This window comes from Miniopterus schreibersii (genome assembly GCF_964146895.1).
Source record: "Miniopterus schreibersii genome assembly, chromosome: 8".
Lineage (NCBI taxonomy): Eukaryota > Metazoa > Chordata > Mammalia > Chiroptera > Miniopteridae > Miniopterus > Miniopterus schreibersii.
Genome location: NC_138109.1, coordinates 60,548,050 through 60,571,289, shown reverse-complemented (window position 1 = coordinate 60,571,289; position 23,240 = coordinate 60,548,050). Strand labels below are relative to the sequence as shown.

The following is a 23,240-nucleotide window of genomic DNA, read 5'->3' as shown; positions in this document are numbered from 1 at the left end:
TATTCTGTGTCAGGCCCAAGAAGACAAGTGCCTTTACATGTCAGTGGTGTGCCTCCGAGTGGCTTGAAGCTTTGTGTCTGTCTGATCCTCTTGCAACAGCAGCTCTTTTACAGGCCAGGCCTGAGCATGCAGGCACCCCTCCCCCGTCCCCCCGTTACCCTCCCCCTAATTACCCCCCGCCCCCGGCTTAGCTGCACAGTGGACCCCATATGAGTTTGCCCTGGTTGCTGCTATAACAAGTATCAGAGACTGGGAGAGTTAAACAAATTTATTCTCTCAGTTCTGGGGCCAGATATCAAGGTTGGGCAGCGTGGAGCACCCTCTGAAGGCTCCAGGGCAGGACCTGTTCCAGGCCTCTCTCCCAGCTCTGGTGGCCTCAGGTGTCTCTTGGTTGCAGACCCCTTCCTTCTCTGTGTCCTCACGTAGTCCATCCTCTGTTCTACTCTCTTCTCAAGAGGACACCAGTCCTATGGATAGGGACCCGCCCTAAGGACCTCACCTTAACTTGATCATCCACAAAGACCCTATTTCCAAGTAACATTATACTCACGGGTGCTGAGGGTTAGGCCTGCAGCATCTTTTGGGGGACAGAGTTGAGCCCTAACTGTGGGTTTTGCTTAACCCGTTTTCATTCTCCTGTGGCTCATAACTCGGCCCTGTTTTGGCTCCACGTCTTTGTCCTGTGGTCAAGCTGAGCTTGTATCGGCTTCATGGTGCAGCAAGGATTCAGGCTCACCTGTACCTTCCGCCCACACCTGCCCTGCCATCTGCCACCCCTGTGTAGCTCAGCGCCCAGTCTGTGCTGCACCTCCCACTTGTCCTAAGTGGTGGACACAGCATGTCCCCGGCTCAGGCTGCCTTTGGGACACATCTGCCAGTCCAATTCCCCACCAGAGTCATCCCAGAGGGAAGATAGCAGGTGATAGAGCTGGAAATCTGCTGTGGGCTCTGCTCTCTGCCTCCTTCTGCTGGAAACCAGAGGAGAGGTTAAAAGTGTGAGGAGAGCTTGTCCTGGGCTGGGGCCTTCAGCACTACCCAAAGAAACACCTTGGGTAACCCAATGCAGCACCTGGGAGAGCTCTGACCAAGCCTACCTACAAGAGCCCGGAGCTGTGCTGGAAGATCCCTGCATAACACCTTGGGAACCAGATGCAGCACCAGGCAAGCCCTACACAATGTGTGGGAGAGCCTTGAGTAGTGCAGGTAAGAGACCCACCTAACCCCTTGGAAAGTACTGTGCAGCACCTGTCAGAGCCCACAGAAACCCTTTGGGGAACCTGGTGTCTAGCCTGGGACAGCCTCACACAGGAGAAAGCCCAAGGCAGTGCCTGGAAGAGCCCCAGCCCAGTACCATACAAACAACTAGGGAGCCCGGTGCAGCACCCGAGGCAGCATCACACAACGGCCAGGGCGAGCCCCGAGCAGTGCTTGGAGAAGCCACGCAGAACCCCCAGAAGCCCCGAGCAGCACCTGCCCGCACCCCACGCTACCACTGTGATGTGTTCCCATCACTCCAGGGCGAGAGAACGGGAGGCAGAAGAATATCTGCAGTGAGTCACTGCCCACAGATCAAAACACCATCATGTGATTCAGGACTTCTATTGCCATCTCTGTAGGGTCACCGGGGGAGTGCTGGGACATATGGCCAGGCAATACCAACGGCCCTGCACCCACTGGGAGGCTGCCAAGTTTAATTCTACAGCCACTTGTAAGGGGCCCTGCGGTGCTGCTTCCCCTACAAGCAAGGGCTCTTTTCATGCAGCAGTCTAGTGCTGTGACCCTCAGGCACACACACACACACACACACACACACACACACACACACACACACCCTCACTGCCCACAGCTGATCTAGAGGCAACAGACTACTTACTTTCTCAGGTTTTCCCAGGTGGGCTCCCTCCCACCAGGTCACAGGCTAGATGTGCACATGGGCCTCAGAAGCCTGTGCTGTCTGCAAGCACAGAGTGGTCAAGCCTTTCCAGGCCTGCCTTTGGGTACTGAGACTAGCCACAAAGGGCTACACATTGTCTGGGTGCTCTCCATGGAACACACCTGGCTCCCAAGTCCCTCCCGGGGCCCTTGACGATAGTATGGCACTGAGGAACCACACTCTTGTTGTCTCAGGGATTCTCTTCAACTGCAACAGTCATTTCCCAACTCCAGGCTGAGCCCAGAAAGCTCATTTTTCATGTTTCCAGAGCTTAAGGGACCTGGGGGACCAAGGGGGTGATGGCTGGGAGGGAGCCCTGATCTGAATAAGTGGGAGCAGGGCAAAGCAGACTGTCCCATGGGCTGCAGGCTGGGGACATGGAATTTTGCACCAAAGTCCTAGGTGGGCCCAGGCAGCTTGGCCAGGTAACACCCCATCTCTGAGAGTCAGTTTACCTTTGTGAGCTGGGGGTGGTCCCCCTCCTTGCAGCCTGTTGTGGGGATTGAGATCACCATTTATAAGTTGTGAGGCAACATTCAACTGTAGGTGTGATCAGTGGTGGCCACAAATAAGTGACGTCACCAAGAACACTGGAAATGCTCCAGACAGCAGGAGACTAAAGGGCTGAGCTTCACCATGCAACCAGAGCAGAAGGCAGAGTATTCAGGGTTGCCCATGCCAAGGGGAAGCTTAGGCTCTTGTCCTGGGCCACCTGGGCCGCCTGAGCCACCCACAAGTGGGGATGAGCTGGTGCTGGTCACTGTGCTCTCAGGGCAGTGTCACCAGCTCTGAGACATGTCTGTTTTCCCTACAGGTGGTTCTTCAGCTCCTTGGACTCTGGATCAACCTGGTTACTGTGCTTGGTTTCTACCTTTTTATATATTTAAATCCAGCACCATATCAACCCGTGTGTGCTCCACAAGGCTCCCCTCTATGAAAGTAAATGGTTCTACTTTCTGCTTGGCTCCCCTCGGGTTTGTCCTGTGTCTTAGCCTCACCTTCTAGCAGCTTCTGGATCAAAGTCTTCATTTCAGGATGGTCGCCCTTTTCCCTAGGCTGGGTGAGCAGAGTGGGGTGCTAGAGCTGGAGAGTGCCCTGCCGCTCCTCAGTGGGTCACGGGCCCAGTGTCCACACTTCAGCCCAGCAGCTTCCCAAGGACCCAAAGGGAGGTTTGGGTCTGGAGGCATTAGGCATCAGAGAGTGGGGTCCATACGCCATTCTCCACATTTGGCCATGGGGGAGCAGGATGGGACAGGAGAGCAGGCCTCTCTGTGCACAGGGCCTGGGGTGATGCGTGACTGCAGGCTCCGCGGTGTCCACACAGCTTTCTGCTTAGACTCTGTTCTGGATGCTGCTCAAGCCCTGTAATAGAGCCATTTGTGGTCACCGCCTTTGGGTGCCACCTAAGGAAGGGACCTGGGTTCAAGCCCTTGAGAAAGAGAGAGAGAGAGAATGTCATGCAAAAATGAGAAAACTAAGGCCTATAATCTAATTGACAATATCATTGCAGTGTCGATTTCTGATTTGATATTGTACTACAGTTACATAAGATGTCGCAGTTGGTAGAAGATGGGTGAAGGGCTCACAAGACTCTATGTCCTATCTTTGCAACTTTATGTCTATAATTGTTTCCAAAAGAGGGTTTGAAAAAGCAAAACAATCATATTCATCTGAATAGCAACCATAATGTTTAAAAATACAGTTTCCATTGAAAAGCATAAACTATCTACAAATTAATCTAACAAAAGATGTACTTTTAAGGAGAAAGTTGTAAAGCTTTATTGACAGAAATAAGAAAGAAAGCCTACATAAAGGAAGACATACCATATTCATGAATATTTAGAAGCCTCAAATACTGTACAGACAGTAAATCTTCCCACACTGATTATGGAGTCAATACAATTCTAATCAAGACCAGGTTTTGATTTTTAAAGAAATATGACAATTTAAAAAAATGATATGTAAATGCAAAAGGCCAAAAGTGACAAGACAAAGCTAAGCACAGTGAACAAAAGTGTTCTACCCGATATTTAAAACCATTATAAAGCTAAAGTTATTTACATGGTATGACATTGGTGTAGCATAAAACAGGTCACTGGCAAGTATTAGACATCCTAGAAACAGATGCACAAAACATGACATATGAAACTTAATATATGAGAACAGTACCACGGCACGTCAGTAAGAAAGGACGGGGAGACAGAATAAAAAGTTCTGAATGTCATTTAATATTTTAACAATATTACATCCTTCACTCCATGAACAGCAGGTGTCTCTCCATTTATTTGTGTCTTCTTTCATTTCTTTCATCAATGTTTACAGTTTTCAGTATGCAAGTCTTTCACCTCCTTGATAAAGTTTATTCCTTACTTTTTTTTTTTTTTGATGCTCTTGTGAGGAGATTGTTTTGTTAATTTCCTTTTCAGAATGGTCATTGTTAGTCTATAAAAATAGGACTGACTTTTGCAAGCTGATTGTATCTACTGCCACTGTACTGAATGTGCTTATTAGTTCCAGGGGGCGTTGTTGTTTTGTTGTCCAGGTCTTTAGGGCTTTCTACAAATAACATCATGTCATTTGCAAACAATAACGTTACTTCTTCCTTCCTGATCTGAATGTCTTTTACTCTTCTTTCTTGCCTAATTGCTTTGGCAAGGCCTTCCAGGAATATGTTGACTAGAAGGTCAAGAGTGGGAATCCTGGCCTTAGAGGAAAAGCTTTCTATTTGTCACCATTGATAAACACAAATCAAAACCACAATGAGGTATCACTTCACACCCATGAGGATGGTAATTATAAAATAATAATTGATAATAATAAGTGTTAGCCAGGAAGGGGAGAAATTGGAACCCTGTTCATTTTTGTGGGAATGTAAAATGATGCAGCCTGCCTGGAAAATAGTATGGAGGCTCCTAAAAAAAATTAAAAATAAATGTACCATATAATCCAGCAATCCCAATCCTGGCTCTTTTATCCAAAAGAATCAAAATCAGGATCTGAAAAGATATGTGCACACCCATGTGGATTGCAGCATTATTCACAATTGCCAAGACATGGAAACATCCCAGTTGTTCATCAATAGATGAATGGATGAATAAAAAGTTGCATATACATAGTTGGAATACTATTCTGCCTGAAAAAGGAAGGAAATCCTACTATTTACAATGACGTGGATGAGCCTGGAAGACACGCTGAGCGAAATCAGTCACAGAAGGACAAATACTGCATAATTCCATTTATGTGAAGTGTATCTAAACCAGTCAAACTTATAGAAGCAAAAATAAAATAGTGGTTGTCAGGAAATGGGAGAGGAAAGCAATGGGGAGTTGTTATTCAAGGGGTGTGAAGTTAGTTACCCAAGATGATTCAGTTCAAGGCATCTGCTGTACAACATACCACGGACAACAAGGTGCTGTGCACTTGAACATTTGTCAGGAGGGTACATGTCATGTGACGTGTTCTTACAAAAAGCAAAAGCAAAGGGACACAGGGAAACTCCTAGAAGTAACGCTGTGTTTATAGCCTTGATTGAGGTCATGGCATCATTTGTGTATGCATATGTTCCGTACATGAAATATGTGTAGTTTTTGTATATCAATTATACTTCAATAAAGCTAATAAAATAAAAGTAGAGAGTTTCAGGCACCCTCTGGGAAATACAGACTTTCCCCCATGTTCTGAAATAAAAAGGAGAGAAAAAAGCAAAGAAATGGTCAGTGGCTGTTCCTCCGTCCCGCAGACCCGCCCGGAGAGCACAGGAAGCAGCAGGCCAACTGGCTCTGCCTGTCGGTTCCCTGAATTCTCCAAGAAATGTTCGGAGAGAGGGAAGACCCTGCTGCAAAAGGAAAGGCAAAGCCCCCAGACTTGGCAGAGTGACAAAGCCTGCTGTGACGGGGGACCAAAGCTTGTGTCTCCCGAAGGCGATCAGGAAAGAAATCGGATCCCAAAGCTCCGAAGAGGCCTCTGTCTGCCTCCTCCCTGTATTTCTCTGAACATCACGCCTCCCCCCCCATGGAAAGTGGCCGCCCCGGCTCGTCCAGCGGGGATCCGGCAGCAAACGGGGCGGCAAGCGGCCTGAGCAGCCCGCCGACCATAAGCAGCCAGATGGACAAGAAGCGGCCGAGCTAAAGGACAAACGGACACCCCTGCCTCCCGGCTCGCAGGGCAAAGGAAAGCGGGAAGGAGGCCCTGCAGCCCACAGGGCAGAGAGGGCACAGAGGGGTGAGAGGTGGGGGGGATGAAGGTGGGCGGCTGTCCAGTAATGAGGTGGCTGCAGTGACATCTGTTTTCTCAGGCACTTGCTTTGCTAAGAATGCAAATTCAAGTGCAGCTCAATGGTAGCTTCAGTATAAAAACTGGACAGATTTTTGTACAGCTAATAAGATTCTTTGCAGAGAAAATACTTTTTAAAAAATGCAGCTTGGACTTTTTGAGGGGACACTAAACTAATACAGTTAGATTTTAAAGTTTCTGATGTTAAATGTTTCTAAATATTTAATGGTTTCTTTAATTTCTTGATTTGTGTATGATAGGAGCACAGCAAACTCATAGGAATTAGTGTCGAACAATAAATTCGGGGTTTTTTAGAATGTTGCATTTTGTTGTTTAAAAATTCTGTAATAAAATTATGTATATTTTTTAAAAATACGGTATATACCATGTTTTTAAGACGGCTAATGGTCAACAGTGCCGGATGCTGCAGATATCTCAAGATGAAAAACTGAAAGAATCCATTGAAGACTAGCTGTAAATGGCATGAGAGTTGATGAACATGTTCTAAAATTAAATTTTAGTGATATTTGCACATTTCAGTAAATTCACTAAAAATCCTTGAATTGTACACTTGAAATGGGTGACTTTTATTAATTTTATGGTATGTAAATTATGCCTCAATGAAGGTGCTTAATGTCTTTTTAATGTAAAAAATATTTGTAAATTCTGAGACACTTTCATATCTATATGGAAAAAATGACACTGTGCTCATATCTTACATTATACACAAAATGGTGGTACATCTATAGGCTGTCTCCCCAAAATGCACACAAACACTTTGAATAATTATAAAGGCAGTGTTTACTAAATTGCATTTCATTTTCAAAATTGAGCTATCAGCTGTTAAAGTGTGTATATATTTTGGAAGGACACCCTGTATACAATAGAATATTACTTGTTCACAAAAAAGAATGAAATCTCGTTTTGCCAAAGCATGGATGGCCCTAGGGGTATTATGATAAGTAAAATAAGTCAGACGAGAAAGAGAAACACCATAGTATTTCACTTATAAGTGGAATCTAAAGAGCAAAATAAATGAACAAAATAGAAACTGGCTCATGGATACAGATGGGAAGAGTGTTGGGGGCTGGATGGACAAGGTAAAGGGATTAAGAAGTACAACTTGGGAGTCACAAAATAGTCACCTGGGTGTAAAGGACAGCATAGGGAATAGAGTCGATGGTATTGTAATAACTATGTACAGTGCCAGGTGGGTACTTGAAGCATCAGGGTGACCACTTCGTCAAGTATGTGATTGTCTAACCACTGCACTGTGTACCTGAAACTAATACAACATAATACTGATTGAAAACTGCAATTGAAAAATTAAATTTAAATAAAGAATTATCTAAGTACTTTTTCCCTATGATTTTCTCAGCAAATAGAAGTACAATGCTCATCTAACTCTTGGTCCATAAAAATTTTAATAACACCTTTTTCTCCCAATATAAAATAATTCAGAAGTAAAAACAGTTTTAATCACAGAGGTCTCATGGTGTTTAGTATCATTAAGAAGATTTCAATTTTGTTTGACACTTAAAAGGCAGATACAGAAAAATATGCACCCAAACAAAAGCATAGTTTATACTGTTTGGTGATTTAAAGCTACAATTCAAAAGAAATGATACATTTTCAATATCTATCATAAGATTCAGAAGTCCAATTTTCCGCTTGATTGAAACTCACCACTATTATAAACTTGTGCAAGTGCTTTAACCTCTCAGTGTTCTCAGTTATAAAATATGCTTAAAGCACCTGAGCCATGGCTCACAGAAAGAAAGAAGAAAGAATGACCAGTGCCCTGTGACAGCACCACAGGGAGGGCACGTCCCAAGGCACCGGTCCCTTCATAAAGGGGATCCCTGGCTCACTCACCACAAGCTCATCAGGACTCAGGGTTCGCCCTCTGGCCACCGGGCTGCGCTTCCCCCTCCAAGTGCCCAGAGCCCCGAGGGCGCGGCTGGGGCGCGTCTGGCAGCCCTTGGGGCCAGGACGGAAGTGGATCTGGGGACGGTTGGCGACCCTTGGGGGTCCTCGGGGGCCCTCGGGACGGTGATGGCAGCCAATAGAGACGCGTTTGGGGGACCACCTGCAGAGACAGGAGAAATGGGGAAGCGCCTCAGGGCTGTCGCCGTGGAGACCGTGGGGCGAGGTCCCGGGAAAGTGGGACTTGGACCTGCGGTCGAGGCCAAACCTGAGGCCGCCGCCGGCTGAGCACCGAGGCTCCGCGGCCGAGCCCCGGGCAGGCGGCTGCTGCGCCCCCCGGGCCCCTGCGCGCCGACGGGGCCGCGCGGACGGACGGGCAGCCGCGGGGGTGAGGCCGCCGCAGCCCGGGGGCAGCGGCGCTGGGACCCCCTCCCGCGTCCTGCCCGGGCCCGGGCCCCGCACCCAGGACGCGGAGGCCCCAGCAGCACCTGCCCCGGGGGCCGGGCTCTGCCGCCGCGTCAGCGTTTCCAAACCTGCGGAGGAGCGCGAGCGCCCTGCCCGCGGCGCTCCTGCTGCTCCAGGAAAGGGGCGCGCGCCAGACACACCTGCGGAGGCTGCGGGGGGGGGGGGGGGGGGGGGGCTGGTTTCCCCTCCCTCCCCCCCTTTCCTTCTTGCCCCCTCCCCTCAGGCCCCCCTCTCTTTTTTGCTTCTTAGGTTATAGGCCTCACCTTAGCCTTTAATATGATGCCCAGCCATGAAAAAGAGCTGTAAAGTGATTTCAAATAAAACAATACGCTGGACATTTTTGTATTATAGAACCAAGAGAAGTTTATCAATCAAGTGTTAAGGGGAAAATTCTGTTTTTACCCTCATACCCTTTTCCACCCTTTTATAAAATAATTTATTTTCACCATGTAGAATTCAGAAAATATCACAAAAATAACAATACAAATAAACTACACTCCTTCTATAGAGACATCCACTGTTAATATCACAGTATATATCCTTTGCAAATAATAATATAGCTTTGTACATTTTACTTATTTCATTAATTATTCTTTATAGTATTATATTTAATAGCAACATAGCATATCATTGAACATATGTACCAAAATGGATTCAACAGTCCACTTGTGTTACACATGTAGATTTTCTCCAGTTTTTTTGACTTTATTTTTATTGTTGACACTATTACAGATGCCCCCCCCTTTGTCTGCCTCCCTCCACCCAACTCCCACCCTACCTTCCCTCTGGCCATCACCACCCCATTGTCAGTCTACTGTAAAGGTTCTTTGCTTAACCCTTTCACCTTCTTTCATTCAGTCCCCTCCCTTCTCCTCCCCTCTGACAGCTATATTTTGAAGGTGTGAAGTTTTTGGTTTTTTATCATAAATACCTGTGTCATTACGTGAAGAGCTTTTACTGTATGGTGTGCTCATATGTTTGATGTAATTTAATGTATTAATATTCTTATTATATTAATTTATTTTTAGATGTTAAAACAATCTTGCATTCCTGGAATAACCCTCACTTAGTCACGGTGTATAATCCTGTAAGTATATTACTGAATATATATATATATATATATATATATACAAATTATTGAATTTGTTTGCTAATACTTTGTTAATGTTATTTCCCTCCACAGTTATAAATGGTATTGACTTACGATATTCTTTTGTGATGACATTGTCTGGCTTTGCTATCGTATACAGGCCTCATGGAATGAGTTGAGAAGTATTTCTTCCTCCTATGTTTTCTGGAAAGTTTGTGCATGGTTAGTATTATTTCTTCTAAAAACATTAGGTAAAAATTCACCAATAAAGCCATCAGAACCTGATATTTTCTTAGTGAGGGATTTTAAATTTGAAGTTCCGTGATTTTACTTCTTATATGTGTATTTGAAATTTCTATTTCCTCATGAATCAGTTTTGGTAACTGATGTCAATTCAGTAGAATTATAGATCCCTTTCTTAAGTAATAAAGCCTACTTCAGCCTTGAAACATTTAAAATTCAGTATAGAATATTTAAGAGACCCAAACCCATATAAGTATTCTTGCATTACAAATTTCTATGCATATTTGGAATTTTATGCTCTTGAACGCTGAAGAAAATTTGCCCTGCTAGGGTGGGAGAGAGAAAAGGCTTAGCTTGAAGGATTAAAGACCTGCCTTAACTCAAAGGTGAGTGTGCCTCGTTGTCTCCTGTCTCCACCACTGTTGGACTTCTCAGTTTGCACTTTGGGCTCTAAGAAGTGTGGAGGGCAGCCTGTGTGCCCTGCATCCCCCTGTGTCCCATCACCTCTACAGAGAACTGACTTGTGTCTCTTGCCCTATGGGGATGTGAATGCACATGGTGTGATACATGATGCAGACCATCACAGCCGCAGTTGGCACCTGTGTTGATAGCCCCTGGAGGGCCGGGACTGTGAAGGGGGTTTCCTATAACCAGAGAGATGGTGCATGTGGTGAGGTTCTATGGGATTAGAGATTAGGCTAATTCTGCCCTTTGGACATTTTTGCTCAAATCTCTCAGTCATCACACTCAAAGGTGGAAATCTTTATGCAAGCACTTCACATCGAATTAAACTTCTCAGAAGCCCTCTGGAGTTAATAATGTTATTCTTGTCAGCCTTATGGATGAGTGAAATGAGGCTCAGGAGCTACTTAGGACCAAACCCAAATGTGAACTTAAGCGTGGGTGACTGAAGGTTGGGTGACTGAAGGCTCTGTTCCTTCATGCTTGGTGACTGAGGGTTCTGTTCCTTACGCACATTGCACTACATAGCAGAGGCCTGTCTCTTAGCACCTCTAGGAGGGCAGATGGTGAAACAAACTCTTGCTTCTCAGCTGCTCTGCATCCCTCAAGTGTAGACTGCTCTCAGGACACCGCCTAGATGTTTTGGAGGTCCCCACTGCAGTGCCTCAAAGGACAGCCTCTTCTGCCCTCCATGCTTGCCTGGGGCTTCTATTAACTCCTCAAATTAAACTAAATTCAATGTTTTCTGAGTGTGTTGGGTACTATGCCAGCTTCTACAATAAATGCAAAGGTAGGTAAGGAACATTCCCTGGACAGGAAGCTTGAAGTTTAGTCGAAAAAAGAGCCAATCTTGAAGTAAGTAAAAAAAGTGGTGGGAAGCATTAATAAATCAAGAAATTCTTTAAGAGGGTGCAAAAAGCTGAGGCTCAAAATGCTGTGCAGGATGGGAAGCCCTACCAAGTACACGATAATACCATTGTTAAGGATCATGTACTAAGTACTTGATATTTGCTCATTCTACTCACAAAAGTCTTCGAGGAGAAATATTGGTAGTGCTCCCATTTTTCAGATGAGAAAATTAAATGAGCGCCCAGAGGCTCTGGCTGTGCTCACGTAGCTATAGCAGTGGGCAGAGCTCACATTCAAGCCCATGTTTTTTGGCCCCCGCGTCAGCCGGATTCCCACTCTGCCCTCCCGCTGCCTACCCCTCCGTCTTCAGCCAGGTTGTGGAGCTGACTTCTTGCTGCCACCCGGCTGCTAAGGGGACAGCGTGGGTTCGGGCTCAGATGCCCCAGCCCAGGCCGCTTTCCTTCCCGGCCAGAGCTGCCCGAGTGTGACCAGCAAGAGCCCTGGGCAAAGTCTGCCTTTGGGAAGGTCTCAAGGAAAATTAAGGCTTGTTCATGTGAAGAGAGTGGAAAGGACACCCCGAAGGAGGGAAGGGCGCCCTGTGGTCAGTCAGGGAGCCGGGGATCCTGGGGAGCTGCACGAGATGGCAGAGGGGGATCAGAGCCCGCGGCCAGGGCAGGCGGCCCGGCAGAGCGTCTGCGGGTGGGAAGCCCCCCGCATTCGCAGCAATGGTGCGGTCAGGGCCGCAGTGCTGCGGACAGGGGCAAGGACAGGGAGAGGCCGGTGACCACACAGCAGCCTGACAGCACCGCGGGTCCTAGCGGTGGGGGCGGGGTGGGGACAGCGTTGAAATGAGCCCGTGAACAGGAATAAGCCCCAGGAGCGGACAGCAGAGGGAGGCTGCTTCAAGGGGCATCCTCAGGGCAGAACCTGCCGGACCTCGGGGGGCTCCAGGGAGGAGAGACCACTCAGGGGCCTGACATCTCCAGCCCGGCTGATGGGAAGGCAGTGCTGACACTGGCCAGCATGAAGAAGTCAGAGGTGATCTGGTCTGAGCTGTTTTTAAAGTTTGACTTTTGAGGCTGCTGGGTAGAGCAGTAATTTTCAACCTTTTTCACCTCATGGTACACATAAACTAATTACTAAAAGTATGTGGCAAAAACATATTGGTGCCAATCTGAAAAAAAAAGGTATAATTTTGACTCATTTGCACCGGGCAGCTATTGTAATATGTGCTGACTGTTGTCATATTTTTTTGACATCCTAAGGGAAAAGGGGTCAGTGTCCCTGACTAACTAGTAAGGTACTGCATGTTTTAAATCTTTTTGTGGCACAAACATGCCACACCGGTTGAAACTCACTTGGCTAGGGATACTGTAAGATTACCAGGAGAAGAGATGTTGAGCTCAGGAATGAGAACAGAGGGAGTCTGGGTCATCTACAGGAGCGATGACTGAAGCGAGAGTATGGAGACGTTCCCTAGGGCAGAGGTTCTCAAACTTTAATTTGCTCAAGAATCACCCGGGAGCCCGGGCACAGTTACCTGGCACATAGTAAATATGTAATAGATATCATTTCCTTCCTGAGCAGATAACATTTGCAGAGCATCTTAAGGTGTTGATCTCAAGAAATGAGCAATATAGGAATTTCTGGAAATATGGATGATATGTTAGTTGTTGTTTGCTTATTTCAAATAAAGAGCCATTTCTACCTTTCAAATCATGCCACATAGGCATTTATTTCATTTGTTCACTGTAATACTGCTCCTAACCCTAAAGTATGTGGGCTGAGTTCTGCTCAGACTCTCTTATGCAATAGTTAGGAATGCAGACTTTGGAACCAAGGAGCCTGGGTTTGCATTTTGCTACCTACAAAATGTGATCTTGGGCAATTTACCCAAGTGGCCCTGCCTGGTCTCCTCCTCTGTAAGTATAGATAATAGATTAATGCACCTCATATGGGTACTGGCATGATGTAATAACACAGCAATTGACACCTAGTACATGTTTCATAACTGTTGGTTATGTTTTACCATAGGCGTGCCTTTGGAGGTGGGAACTCATATCAAAAGGCTACAGGAAGAGGTGTTGGTGAGTCAGAAGGCCATGAGTGGTTTCTTGAGTCAAGAGGAGCAACATGCCAGCCTGTGGCACAGCAGAAGCTCAGAGTGATACCTTGTGTGAAACCCAACCAGGCTGCCATGGCATGACAAGCAGAGGCCATTTTTGAACCTTCTGACTACCTGGTCAAGTTTCCAATTTGGGGAATTATAATGATTTATGGAAGAATTCCCCTTCCATTTTAGTGGGCCATCACTCTCTAGTCTTATTGTTGGCCAAGTGTGGACTTTGTAGAGAGGACACACTGTGCTCCTCCTGGTGGCTACGACGATCTTCCAGGAAACCTTATGGTCTGCAAAACAAGCCATCTCAGACTGACAAGAGAAAATGTCCAACAACCTGGCTTTTTGTGATGACAGTAATTCAGGTGACTGCCTGAGCTGCTGTGTTTTCCCTTGCTTAACCACTTCTTTCCCTGATTTGAGCAATTTTTTCCGTCATCTTGGGCCAACCCATGCCTTTTATCTGGTTCATCACCCTGAGCATAGTGAATGCTGACATTCAGTGAGACCTCCCCTGTGTCAGCACTGTGCTTAGCTCTTTGAGACATAACCTCATTTAATTCTTACAGCATCACTTATGAGGTTGTTATTATTACCACTTTACAGGTTAGAAAACTGAAGCTGTCTCTGTCTAGTAGGTAGGGCATGAGGAGTAATGGTTGGCAGAGAAAAGGAGAACTCTGTGAGCATCCTACCTGTCAAAGCCTCCACGTGGAGACCATGGGGCAAGCTCCCTCCTTGCACCCTCCCCATCCCCCACCCACCTAAGCCCAGGAGCCACTAGTTAGTCTTTCAAGCAGAGAAAATGTCTGGCTTTGTGAAGAGCACTTAGGGTATCTTTAGAACTCGGCTTCTGAAGAAGTTCTTCTAAGAAAACTCTTTTCTTCTTCATAGACTCCGGGCAGAGTTCATACATTCTGGCTGCTTGGAAAAGGGCTCAGGATATGGGCCAGGTCCACTGAAAGGAGCCAGGTCGATAGGGGAAGAACATGTAATAAAAATAGAATCACAGCTGTTTAAGAGCTACTCACTAGGAAGAAGACATTTTCTTATAGACCCTGGGAAACTGGGGGAGGTGTTGCAAGAGGAAGAACAGGCCCTGGAGATAAGGCAGCCTGGAGCCCAGATCACGGACGGGACCTATCTGAAGGGAGGCAGCATTCGGGGCTAATCTTCTCCAGGGCTAATCTTTGCAAGGTCAATGAAGGAAGGCAGACCCTAGGAACTCACTCTTTTTAGATTTTTGCCCACCCACTCACCCTATATGAGCTTGTTTGAAATGAAATGTCAGGGCAGTGTTTGCAGGGTGTTCCAGCTGCCGTTTTCTCAGATTGCCGGTGATCTGATTAATAAACGCACTCTGAAGATTCAACCTCGCGTCTTCTGATTTGACTCAAGCAATGGCGGGCAGCCCAGACCCTTTCGTGTCCGGTATCAAGGTGGCAACCTGGGCCTGCAGGGGAATGTGGGGGACTGGGACGAACGGGAACAACAGGACCTGCTACACAGGAGGCACTCAGCAATGCCTGGGGACCCTTCACTGGAATCTAACTATTTATGGAGAGGCAATTCAACTAGCCAACAGAAGATGTGGCCAGTGGATGAGCTGCTTCCCAGTGACCGATTGGTTCCCATGAAAGCCCTCCCTGGCACGCGACTCCCACCTGGCGCAAGGTGTTCACATGTCCCTCATTTCCTGACTCGTCTCCTGCTGTGGCACTTTTGTGGCCACCAAGTGGGCAGCTCGTGGGCCCAGCAGGCTCAGATGGCTGTGTTGGTGCCACAGTCCCCAGATCTGACCCAGAGGCACCCACACCCTGGACAGTGTGTGTGAGCCTCAGCTCCTGGAGCAAAAACAGCTGACTGAGTCAAGTGTGACAAGGAAAGTTGGGGTTGACTCCTGGGCCCCAGTGAGCTGTTGAAGGAGGTCAGGGAGGGCCGTGAGCTGTGTGCTTTGTCACTAAGGGGCTGTGACTGGGAGCATTCTAGGTAAAACTGAGGACCACCACCTAAAACAGGCTCAAGTGCAGGCGGTGAAGGGTGGTGCTGCCCCAGCCGCCCTGCCTGAGGCCCCCTGGGCCTTATCCTCAGGGTCTGCACAGGGCCTGCTCCAGTTCCCCCCCCCCCCACAGCTGCCAGTGGGCGTGTCCAGGGGCTGTCCCCCCTGCCCTCCCCACAGTTGTCAATGGGCACATTCAGGGGACTGGGCTTTATGAGGTACCTTGGTCTTTGTTGTTGCCGTGACACCAGGGAGGCCCTGAGGTGCTGGTGGCATCGCCCTCCTCATTTTGGCCTGTGCTGAGCAAGAGTGTGTCTGCTTCTTTGTTCGTCGGGATATCTTTGATCGCGGAGAGAAGGAGAGTGTGTTTGGCTGCACGGGAGGCAAGTGCTTCGCTTCTTACTCCTGCTCTCACCAGGGGACCAGCAGGTTTGACCACTGGGGGCCGGGACACATAGTCCAAGGCCCAGCAGGGCACAGCAAAAGAACTCTGCAACAATGTTGGGGTCTGAGTCCCATGACGGGGTTTAGAAATGTTTGCGCAGAGGTCATGGTGTCAGAAAGACGCCGATGCGTGGTGTGTGCGGTGTACATGTGTGTGATGTGTGTTTTGTGTGGGGTATGTGTATGGGGTGCTGTGTGTGTGTGTGTGTTTGGCGTATGTGAGTGGTGTGTGTTTTGTGTGGTGTATGTGTGTGGGGTGCTGTATGTGTGTGTGTGTTTGGTGTATGTGAGTGGTATGTGTTTGTGTGGTGTCTGTGATATTTGTATGGTGTAGTGTGTGTGTGTGTGTTTGGTGTGTCTGTGTGCTGTGTGGTATATGTGTGTGTGTGGTGTGTGTGAAATTGTGGGTGTGGAGTAGTGTGTGCGTGTTCACCTCCAGCAGCAATATCAAACTGTGTGTCAGGCGGGTTGGCGAAGGAGAGTGTGTCCCTGGCCCCGGCCCTGGGCCTGACCCGTTGGGCATGGCAGTGGGGGGAAGTGGGCTCTGTGAGGGAGAGTGAGCAGCTGGCATCTGCTGCTGCTGGCTGGCTGTGGAAACGTGGTGTGGCCACTGTCTTCTTTGCTGCTGTCCCAGCCCAGGGGTCCTCAGCAGCACACTCCCCTTAAGAAGCATGGAGAATTGGGGGTGTGCATTGGCCGATGGGACAGCACTATGGTTGCATTTCTCTCCTGTGAGCAGGGGGGTAGAGGGAAATCTGCAGTAGGACGTGGCATTTCCCAAGCAGACGGTCATCAGAAGTGGGATGGATGGGTGCCTGGAGGTGGATGGCTCTGATTGCCCGTGGAGTGACTCTCCCTCTGGTGGGGTAGGGGCTGTCCCCAGACGAGGCACTTTGTCCCCACAGGGAGACCATAGGAGCACTTTCAGGGAGCTCACTTTAATTGTGCCCTTTTCAAGCCAGAAAAAAACCAGCAAGTGTCACATTTCTTGACAGCCAGGTAGTTGGTCCCAGTTTTTTTGAACTAATCTGATCTCCCAAGAGATAAGGACTTGACCTAGATAATACACATTTTCCCTTTGGCACATATATATTTCAAAAGGAACACTTGGTTTTTATTCATGGAGATGAGTACAGACCCTGCTGAGGGGCCAGTGGCATGAGGGCTTGCAGACCCCCGGGTGGGGAGTGGTGACGCACCCCCGCTATACCTAAAAACCCATTTAGATCCCACAGCCCTGTGCGGAGCTGGGGAAGCCCAGCGCAGCGCCTGGGGGAGCTCCATGCAACCAGATAGTGCCCAGGAGAGCCCAAGGCAACAGGCTGGGGAGCCAGGCTCGGCATCTGGAAGAGCCCTGCACCATGTCATCGGTGAGAGCCCCCAGCAGTGCGTGGAGGAGCCCCAGGCAGCATCATGGGGACCGCAGAGCAGCATGAGTGAGAGCCCCATGCAAAACCCTGGGGCCCCTGGTGCTGTACCTGCGAGAGCCCCAAGGAGGGCCTGGGAGATCGAGGAGGAGTGCATGGAGGTGCCCCAGGCAGCATCATGGGGACCGCAGAGCAGCACCAGTGAGAGCCCCATGCAACACCCCAGGGCCCCTGGTGCTGTACCTGCGAGAGCCCCAAGCAGGGCCTGGGAGATCGAGGAGCAGTGCCTGGAGGTGCCCCAGGCAGCATCATGGGGACCGCAGAGCAGCACCAGTGAGAACCCCATGCAGCACCCCGGGGCCCCTGGTGCTGCACCTATGGGAGCCCCAAGCAGGGCCTGCGAGAGCCAGGAGCAGTGCCTGGAGGTGCCCCAGGCAGCATCATGGGGACCCCAGAGCAGCACCAGTGAGAGCCCCATGCAACACCACGGGGCCCCTGGTGCTGTACCTGCGAGAGCCCCAAGCAGGGCCTGGGAGATCGAGGAGCAGTGCCTGGAGGTGCCCCAGGCAGCATCATGGGGACCGCAGAGCAGCATCAGTGAGAACCCCCTGCAACACCCAGGGGAGCCTGGTGCTGTACCTGCAAGAGCCCCAAGCAGGGCCTGCGAGAGCCAGGAGCAGTGCCTGGAGATGCCCCATGAAACACCAAGGGAAGCCCAGCATGGCACGTACCAGGGCCCCATACAGCATCTTCAACAGCCCTGCTCACAGCCTGGGAGAACCCGGAGCAAGCCCTCTGAGAACTTCAGACTTCAGTCACTGCCTACCTATTTCTGCCCTAAGAAACTGGCGGTAAGTGTTTGCCTGGCGCACATAGTTTTGACATTTGTCATCTTGCGGACGCTCTGCCGTCTGACCAAGGGTAACTACTGACAGTTGCACAGACTCATAGCTCTGTCATTGGATGTTGCTCCAACTTGACTTCCTTCTAGATCTGATTCAGATGTAATTGTAGATTCATTTGCTCACCACTGTGGGTAATTCTCAGATATGATGGCATGAACTTGTTTTGTGTACTTTGAGTCTCACATATTTTAAGATTTCACTTAGCTCTCACACTTTTGTAATAGTTTGCCTGCATCTACTTTAGCTTCCAAAGACTCTCGAACTTGTAGAATTGCTCTGTTTGCAATTCTACAACATCTGAAGCCTAAAGATACAACCTTTAGGCCTCCATCCATTGTAACTAATATTATTATTTTTTTACTATTCTGGTCTGGACTTTGGTGTTTGGCTATGTTTATTTCTTGTCTTTTTAAAAAATATATCTTTATTGATTTCAGAGAGAGGAAAGGAGAGGGAGAGAGAGATAGAAACATCAATGATGAGAGAGTCATTGATCGGCTCCCTCCTGCATGCCCTCGACTTGGGATGGAGCCGGCAACCCCAGCCTGTGCTCTGACCGGGAATCAAACCCCGATCGCCAGGATCCTAGGTCGATGCTCAACCGCTGAGCCACGCCCGGCGGGCTATGTTTGTTTCTTAGTGGGCTCTTATATCAGCAAGATGTTTTAATTTGGGAATCATGTTTTTATACTAATATTACCTTTCTGTGGCCTTCCCCAACCCCACTCCCCACCCCCGTACTTTGCTCTTGTTTTATAAGTGATATTCTCTCAGGTCTCTCTGAGATTGACATGGAACCCAAGCAAGCTCAGGGTCACTGTGGCCCCATGTCCACCTGGTATCACGCCCAGAGAACCAGGGTGGATGACCAAGAGCACTGAAAAGCAGCCAAAATGGGCCCTAGAGAAAATTCCCAAGGGAATTCACGCCTAAGAAGAATGAATCTGAGAATATTTTCAATATCAACTTTATTTTCTATGCATTTTTTCTGAAGGGACAATGAAGGACTCTGCACAGGCAAACATTTCTAATGAAGCAGAGTTTTCTAAAAGACCACCCGTAGCAGCTGTGAAATATTCACCCCTCTCCCACACCCTCCAACACTCCCCTGTCTCTCCGACTCCATGTCCTTTCCTTCCCTGGTGGCTCCTGACCACCTGACTGGCCAGAAGGGGCCACGGTTCTCTCCCAGCCACTCTACCTGGGAGATACCAGGATGCCCAGAGGTGACAGGTCTTCACTGTCCCTGCACAGAAATAACACAGAACTCTCTGGAAACACGGTTTCTGGTTCTGTTTTTTTAGGGGAACTTGCAAGAAGAATCCTCAGGGAGGATTTCTAAAGAGTAAAAGATCACTTCATAACACCAGCACAGATTGCTTTCCCTGCATTATCACATTTCCCCTGGTAATGAGGGTCTCCTGTTGACCCTGATTTTCACCTCATACTGATGGGTCTCTTGATGAGTCAGTCCGTGCACGTTTATAAACAAGACCAGACTTGTGTATCAGCCATTCCTACCAGGAGATGAGCCCGGCCATGCTCTTGATCTTGACCTTAGCTGTATTGCCACAGGCTGTCCCCTAGCCATGAGGGAGTGCTAGCTGCCCATACCTGGGGTCCTGGTGGTTGGGTTTCCCTTGTGATTCCTCAGCCTTGTGGGCCACATACTCTCTAAGAACTGTTTTCCACAGCTGCATCCTGGCTGTGGCCTGGTGGGCTCTGCAGGAGTTGCTTTGATTCTCCTGTTGAGGGTTCTCTGCCTGCTCCAGCCCCAGCCCCAGCCCCAGCCCCAGCCCTGCCACCTCGGCTACCAAAGTGGTCCCAGGAGATGCAGAGTGGTGGGTTCTCAGGCCTGGAGTGTCCTCAGCCACAACAGGCTATGGGAAAGAGGACAGTGGCCTGCCATACTCCCCTTTTGCATCTTGCAGGCATGCTGTGGTGGCAGAAAATTGAGTCAAGTTTTACCAGAACCTGTGAGCATCAGGGTGAGGCAAATATTGCCGCCTGAAGAGTCCAGAGTGAACGGCTGGTCGAAGCCTCACAACAAACACCAGGCAGTACCGTGGGCCGTATTTGTGACACTGACTCTAATCATGCTTGGAATTTTTATTCCCATGCTTCCGGGTGGCTGGAAGTGCATCGCCTACGGGGTATCCTTTCACTGGAGCAGCACTTGCCTGTTGTCTAGAGATGCCAGGGGAGCGGGGAGAAGCATTAGAAGGACTCCTCCACCAGAGCAGGCTCCAGATATGTGCTAGGGACACTCTCCCTCTGAGCTCTGTCCTCTATACTGAGTCAACCCCAAGGGTCACCTTCTGCTCCCAACTCCTCACTCCATGCAACTCCCGTTCTCAAGGCGTACAAGATATGCCCCCCCCCCCCGTACACACACACAACACACACACACATAATGTCTTCCCTGTTCTCTGTGACACTCACTACCTTGGTGTCCTGGCTAAAAGTGCAGATGCTTACCCAGAAGCATTGGCCCTCACCTGGGGTTGCTGCAGAGAGAGTGCACCTGGCTTCAAGGGGGCAGCAAGGGGGCCCCAGGGTGGGGGGCAGAGGCCACGGAATCTGGAAGGAGGTGAGACCTGGACCACCGCAGCTTTCACAAGGATGCACAGGGGTCCATCTATGTTGTCCAACAAAGAAGAGTGAGCTTAATGAGGACTTTCAAAAAGGCTTAAGCCTTTATAATGCACAGCTCAAGTTTGCTCACTGCAAGCCTCTGTCAGGTGCCTGCTATGGGACCCTGTCCTCCATGAAAGAGCTTTCCAGGTCAGCCCTCAGACGCCTCACTGGTGGGGTTTCAGGTCTGTCCTCGTGCAGGAGTGGCTATATTCTGTGTCGGGCCCAAGAAAACAAGTGCCTTTCCATGTCAGTGGTGTGCCTCCGGGTGGCTTGAGGCTTTGTGTCTGTCTGTTCCTCTTGCAACAGCAACTCTTTTACAGGCCAGGCCTGAGCGTGCAGGCACCCGTCCACCCCTTATCCTCCCTCTCATTACCCCCCCAAACTGCCCCGCTTAACAGCACGGTGGACCCCATATGAGTTTGCCTTGGTTGCTGCTATAACAAGTACCAGAGACTGGGAGAGTTAAACAAACAAATTTATTCTCTCAGTTCTGGGGCCAGACATCAAGGTTGGGCAGCGTGGAGCACCCTCTGAAGGCTCCAGGGCAGGACCTGTTCCAGGCCTCTCTCCCAGCTCTGGTGGCCTCAGGTGTCTCTTGGTTGCAGACCCCTTCCTTCTCTGTGTCCTCACGTAGTCCATCCTCTGTTCTACTCTCTTCTCAAGAGGACACCAGTCCTATGGATAGGGACCCGCCCTAAGGACCTCACCTTAACTTGATCATCCACAAAGACCCTATTTCCAAGTAACATTACTCTCGCAGGTGCTGAGGGTTAGGCCTGCAGCATCTTTTGGGGGACACAAACTGTGGGTTTTGCTTAACCCGTTATCTTCACTCTCTTGTTACCCATAACTCAGCCCTGTTTTGGCTCCACATCTTTGTCCTGTGGTCACACTGAGCTCCTATCTGCTGCATGGTGCAGCAAGGATTCAGGCTCACCTGCACCCTCTGCCCACACATGCCCTGGCCATCTGCCACCCCTGGGCAACTCAGTGCCCAGTCTGTGCTGTACCTCTCACTTGTCCTAAGTGGTGGGCACAGCATGTCCCCGGCTCGGGCTGCCTTTGGCACACATTTGCCAGTCCAATTCCCCAGAGACAGGCACCCCCACGCCAACCAATGTTATCCCAGAGAGAAGAGAGCAGGTGACTGTGGCATCGGGAACCCTGCTGTGGGCCCTGCTCTCTGCCTCCTGCTGCTGCAAACCAGAGGACAGGTTAACCATGTGAGGAGGACCTGTCCTCAGCTCGGGCCTTCTGCACTGGGGCCTTCTGCATTGTTTACCAACACAGATTTTTGCTAGGAAACCTTCCAGCCTGTTCTCAGAACAGCTCCTGCAAACCCTCAGGGCTGGGCTTGTGGCTCCTGATTTGTAATGCAAGTGTGACCAGGAACCCCCTTCTCTTTTCTCTTTATTTTAAACTTGAACCTCAAATAAGATTGCCTCTGAAAGTAAAAGCAGGGACCTTTGAGGGGGCATCGCCTACCCTGTGGCCTTTCCAAGCCAGGGGCTCAGCCCACCCAGAGGGAAGGTCCCTGAGTGTGAACAGCCAGGTCACCTTGGGCAAAATGGGACCAACTTTCCTTCAGTGATCATTCCTGTGGGTGACCTGCATGTCGAGGAGTCCATTTGGACCTGCCGAGTGCTGATTGCTGGCAGCCAAGGCATTGGGTCAGAGGAGTTGGTGGATTCTCTCCCCAAACGTAAGCACTAGGTGCACTTACGTTTATTCTTGTTTGGACAGCTTCGTGTGCAAGGGGGCTGTGGACAGCTTTGCTCACTGCATCTGGGTGGAAGTTCCCTAAAAATCAAGGTCCCTTTCCCCTGGAAGCTTCTCATTGTTCCCAAGGGACAAGTTCCAGGAGGTAGCCTGTCCGCAGACCCGCAGTTTGGAATGACTTGGGATATTGGCCACAGGCAGCTCTGCAGAGCTGACTGGGCAAACCCAGGATACATGCCCTGAGCACCTGCACTTTGAGGCTGAGAGTCTGCATGTGAGATATGGTGTCCTCACTACCCCTGCCAGTGGTCTGATGGGAGCTGAGTACATATATGGGACCTAAGCCCCTGGACCACACAGCTCAGTCGCAGCCTCACTTGGTGCCCAGGAGAAGATCCCACCCAGCCACCTGGCCAACCCTGCTGTCCATTCACCAATAAGGCTGGCTCCCCCCCCCCCTTCAGGGGACAGCTTGGTGCCCACCTGTGCACACAGGTCTTTCCCTTGGTGAAGCTCGTGAGAGCCACACCCTTAGAAATACAACTGTTAGCCCCTTGTGGCATCATGGCTCCAATTTGAAAGCCTCCTCCCAGCAAGGCTCTGCTTTGTCCTTCCTGGAGGGAGAAATGAAGGGCAAGAGAGTCCTGGGGCCCTGCCCCTAGCTGGGCCCACAGCTCCTGCTCAAGCACAAGAGCCTGGACACTTGCTGAGGTGCTGACCAGGCCCAGGGCTGAGTTATTCCTTGACACCCCCCCAGGTGTGCGGCGGGATTTTATTGTTCCTCGTTACAGTGTACCTAGTTTGTGTGTC

At 49.4% G+C, this 23,240-nt stretch overlaps 1 long non-coding RNA gene across 1 annotated transcript; it reads left to right on the top strand.

The window, feature by feature from the left end:
* The first annotated feature begins 226 nt into the window (after positions 1-226).
* Positions 227-13,386, top strand: LOC308560218. The gene is made up of 5 exons (XR_013999299.1): positions 227-1,203; positions 2,748-2,872; positions 9,625-9,683; positions 9,847-9,908; positions 13,275-13,386. It is a non-coding gene; the product is annotated as an uncharacterized lncRNA (long non-coding RNA).
* Positions 13,387-23,240: the final 9,854 nt, after the last annotated feature.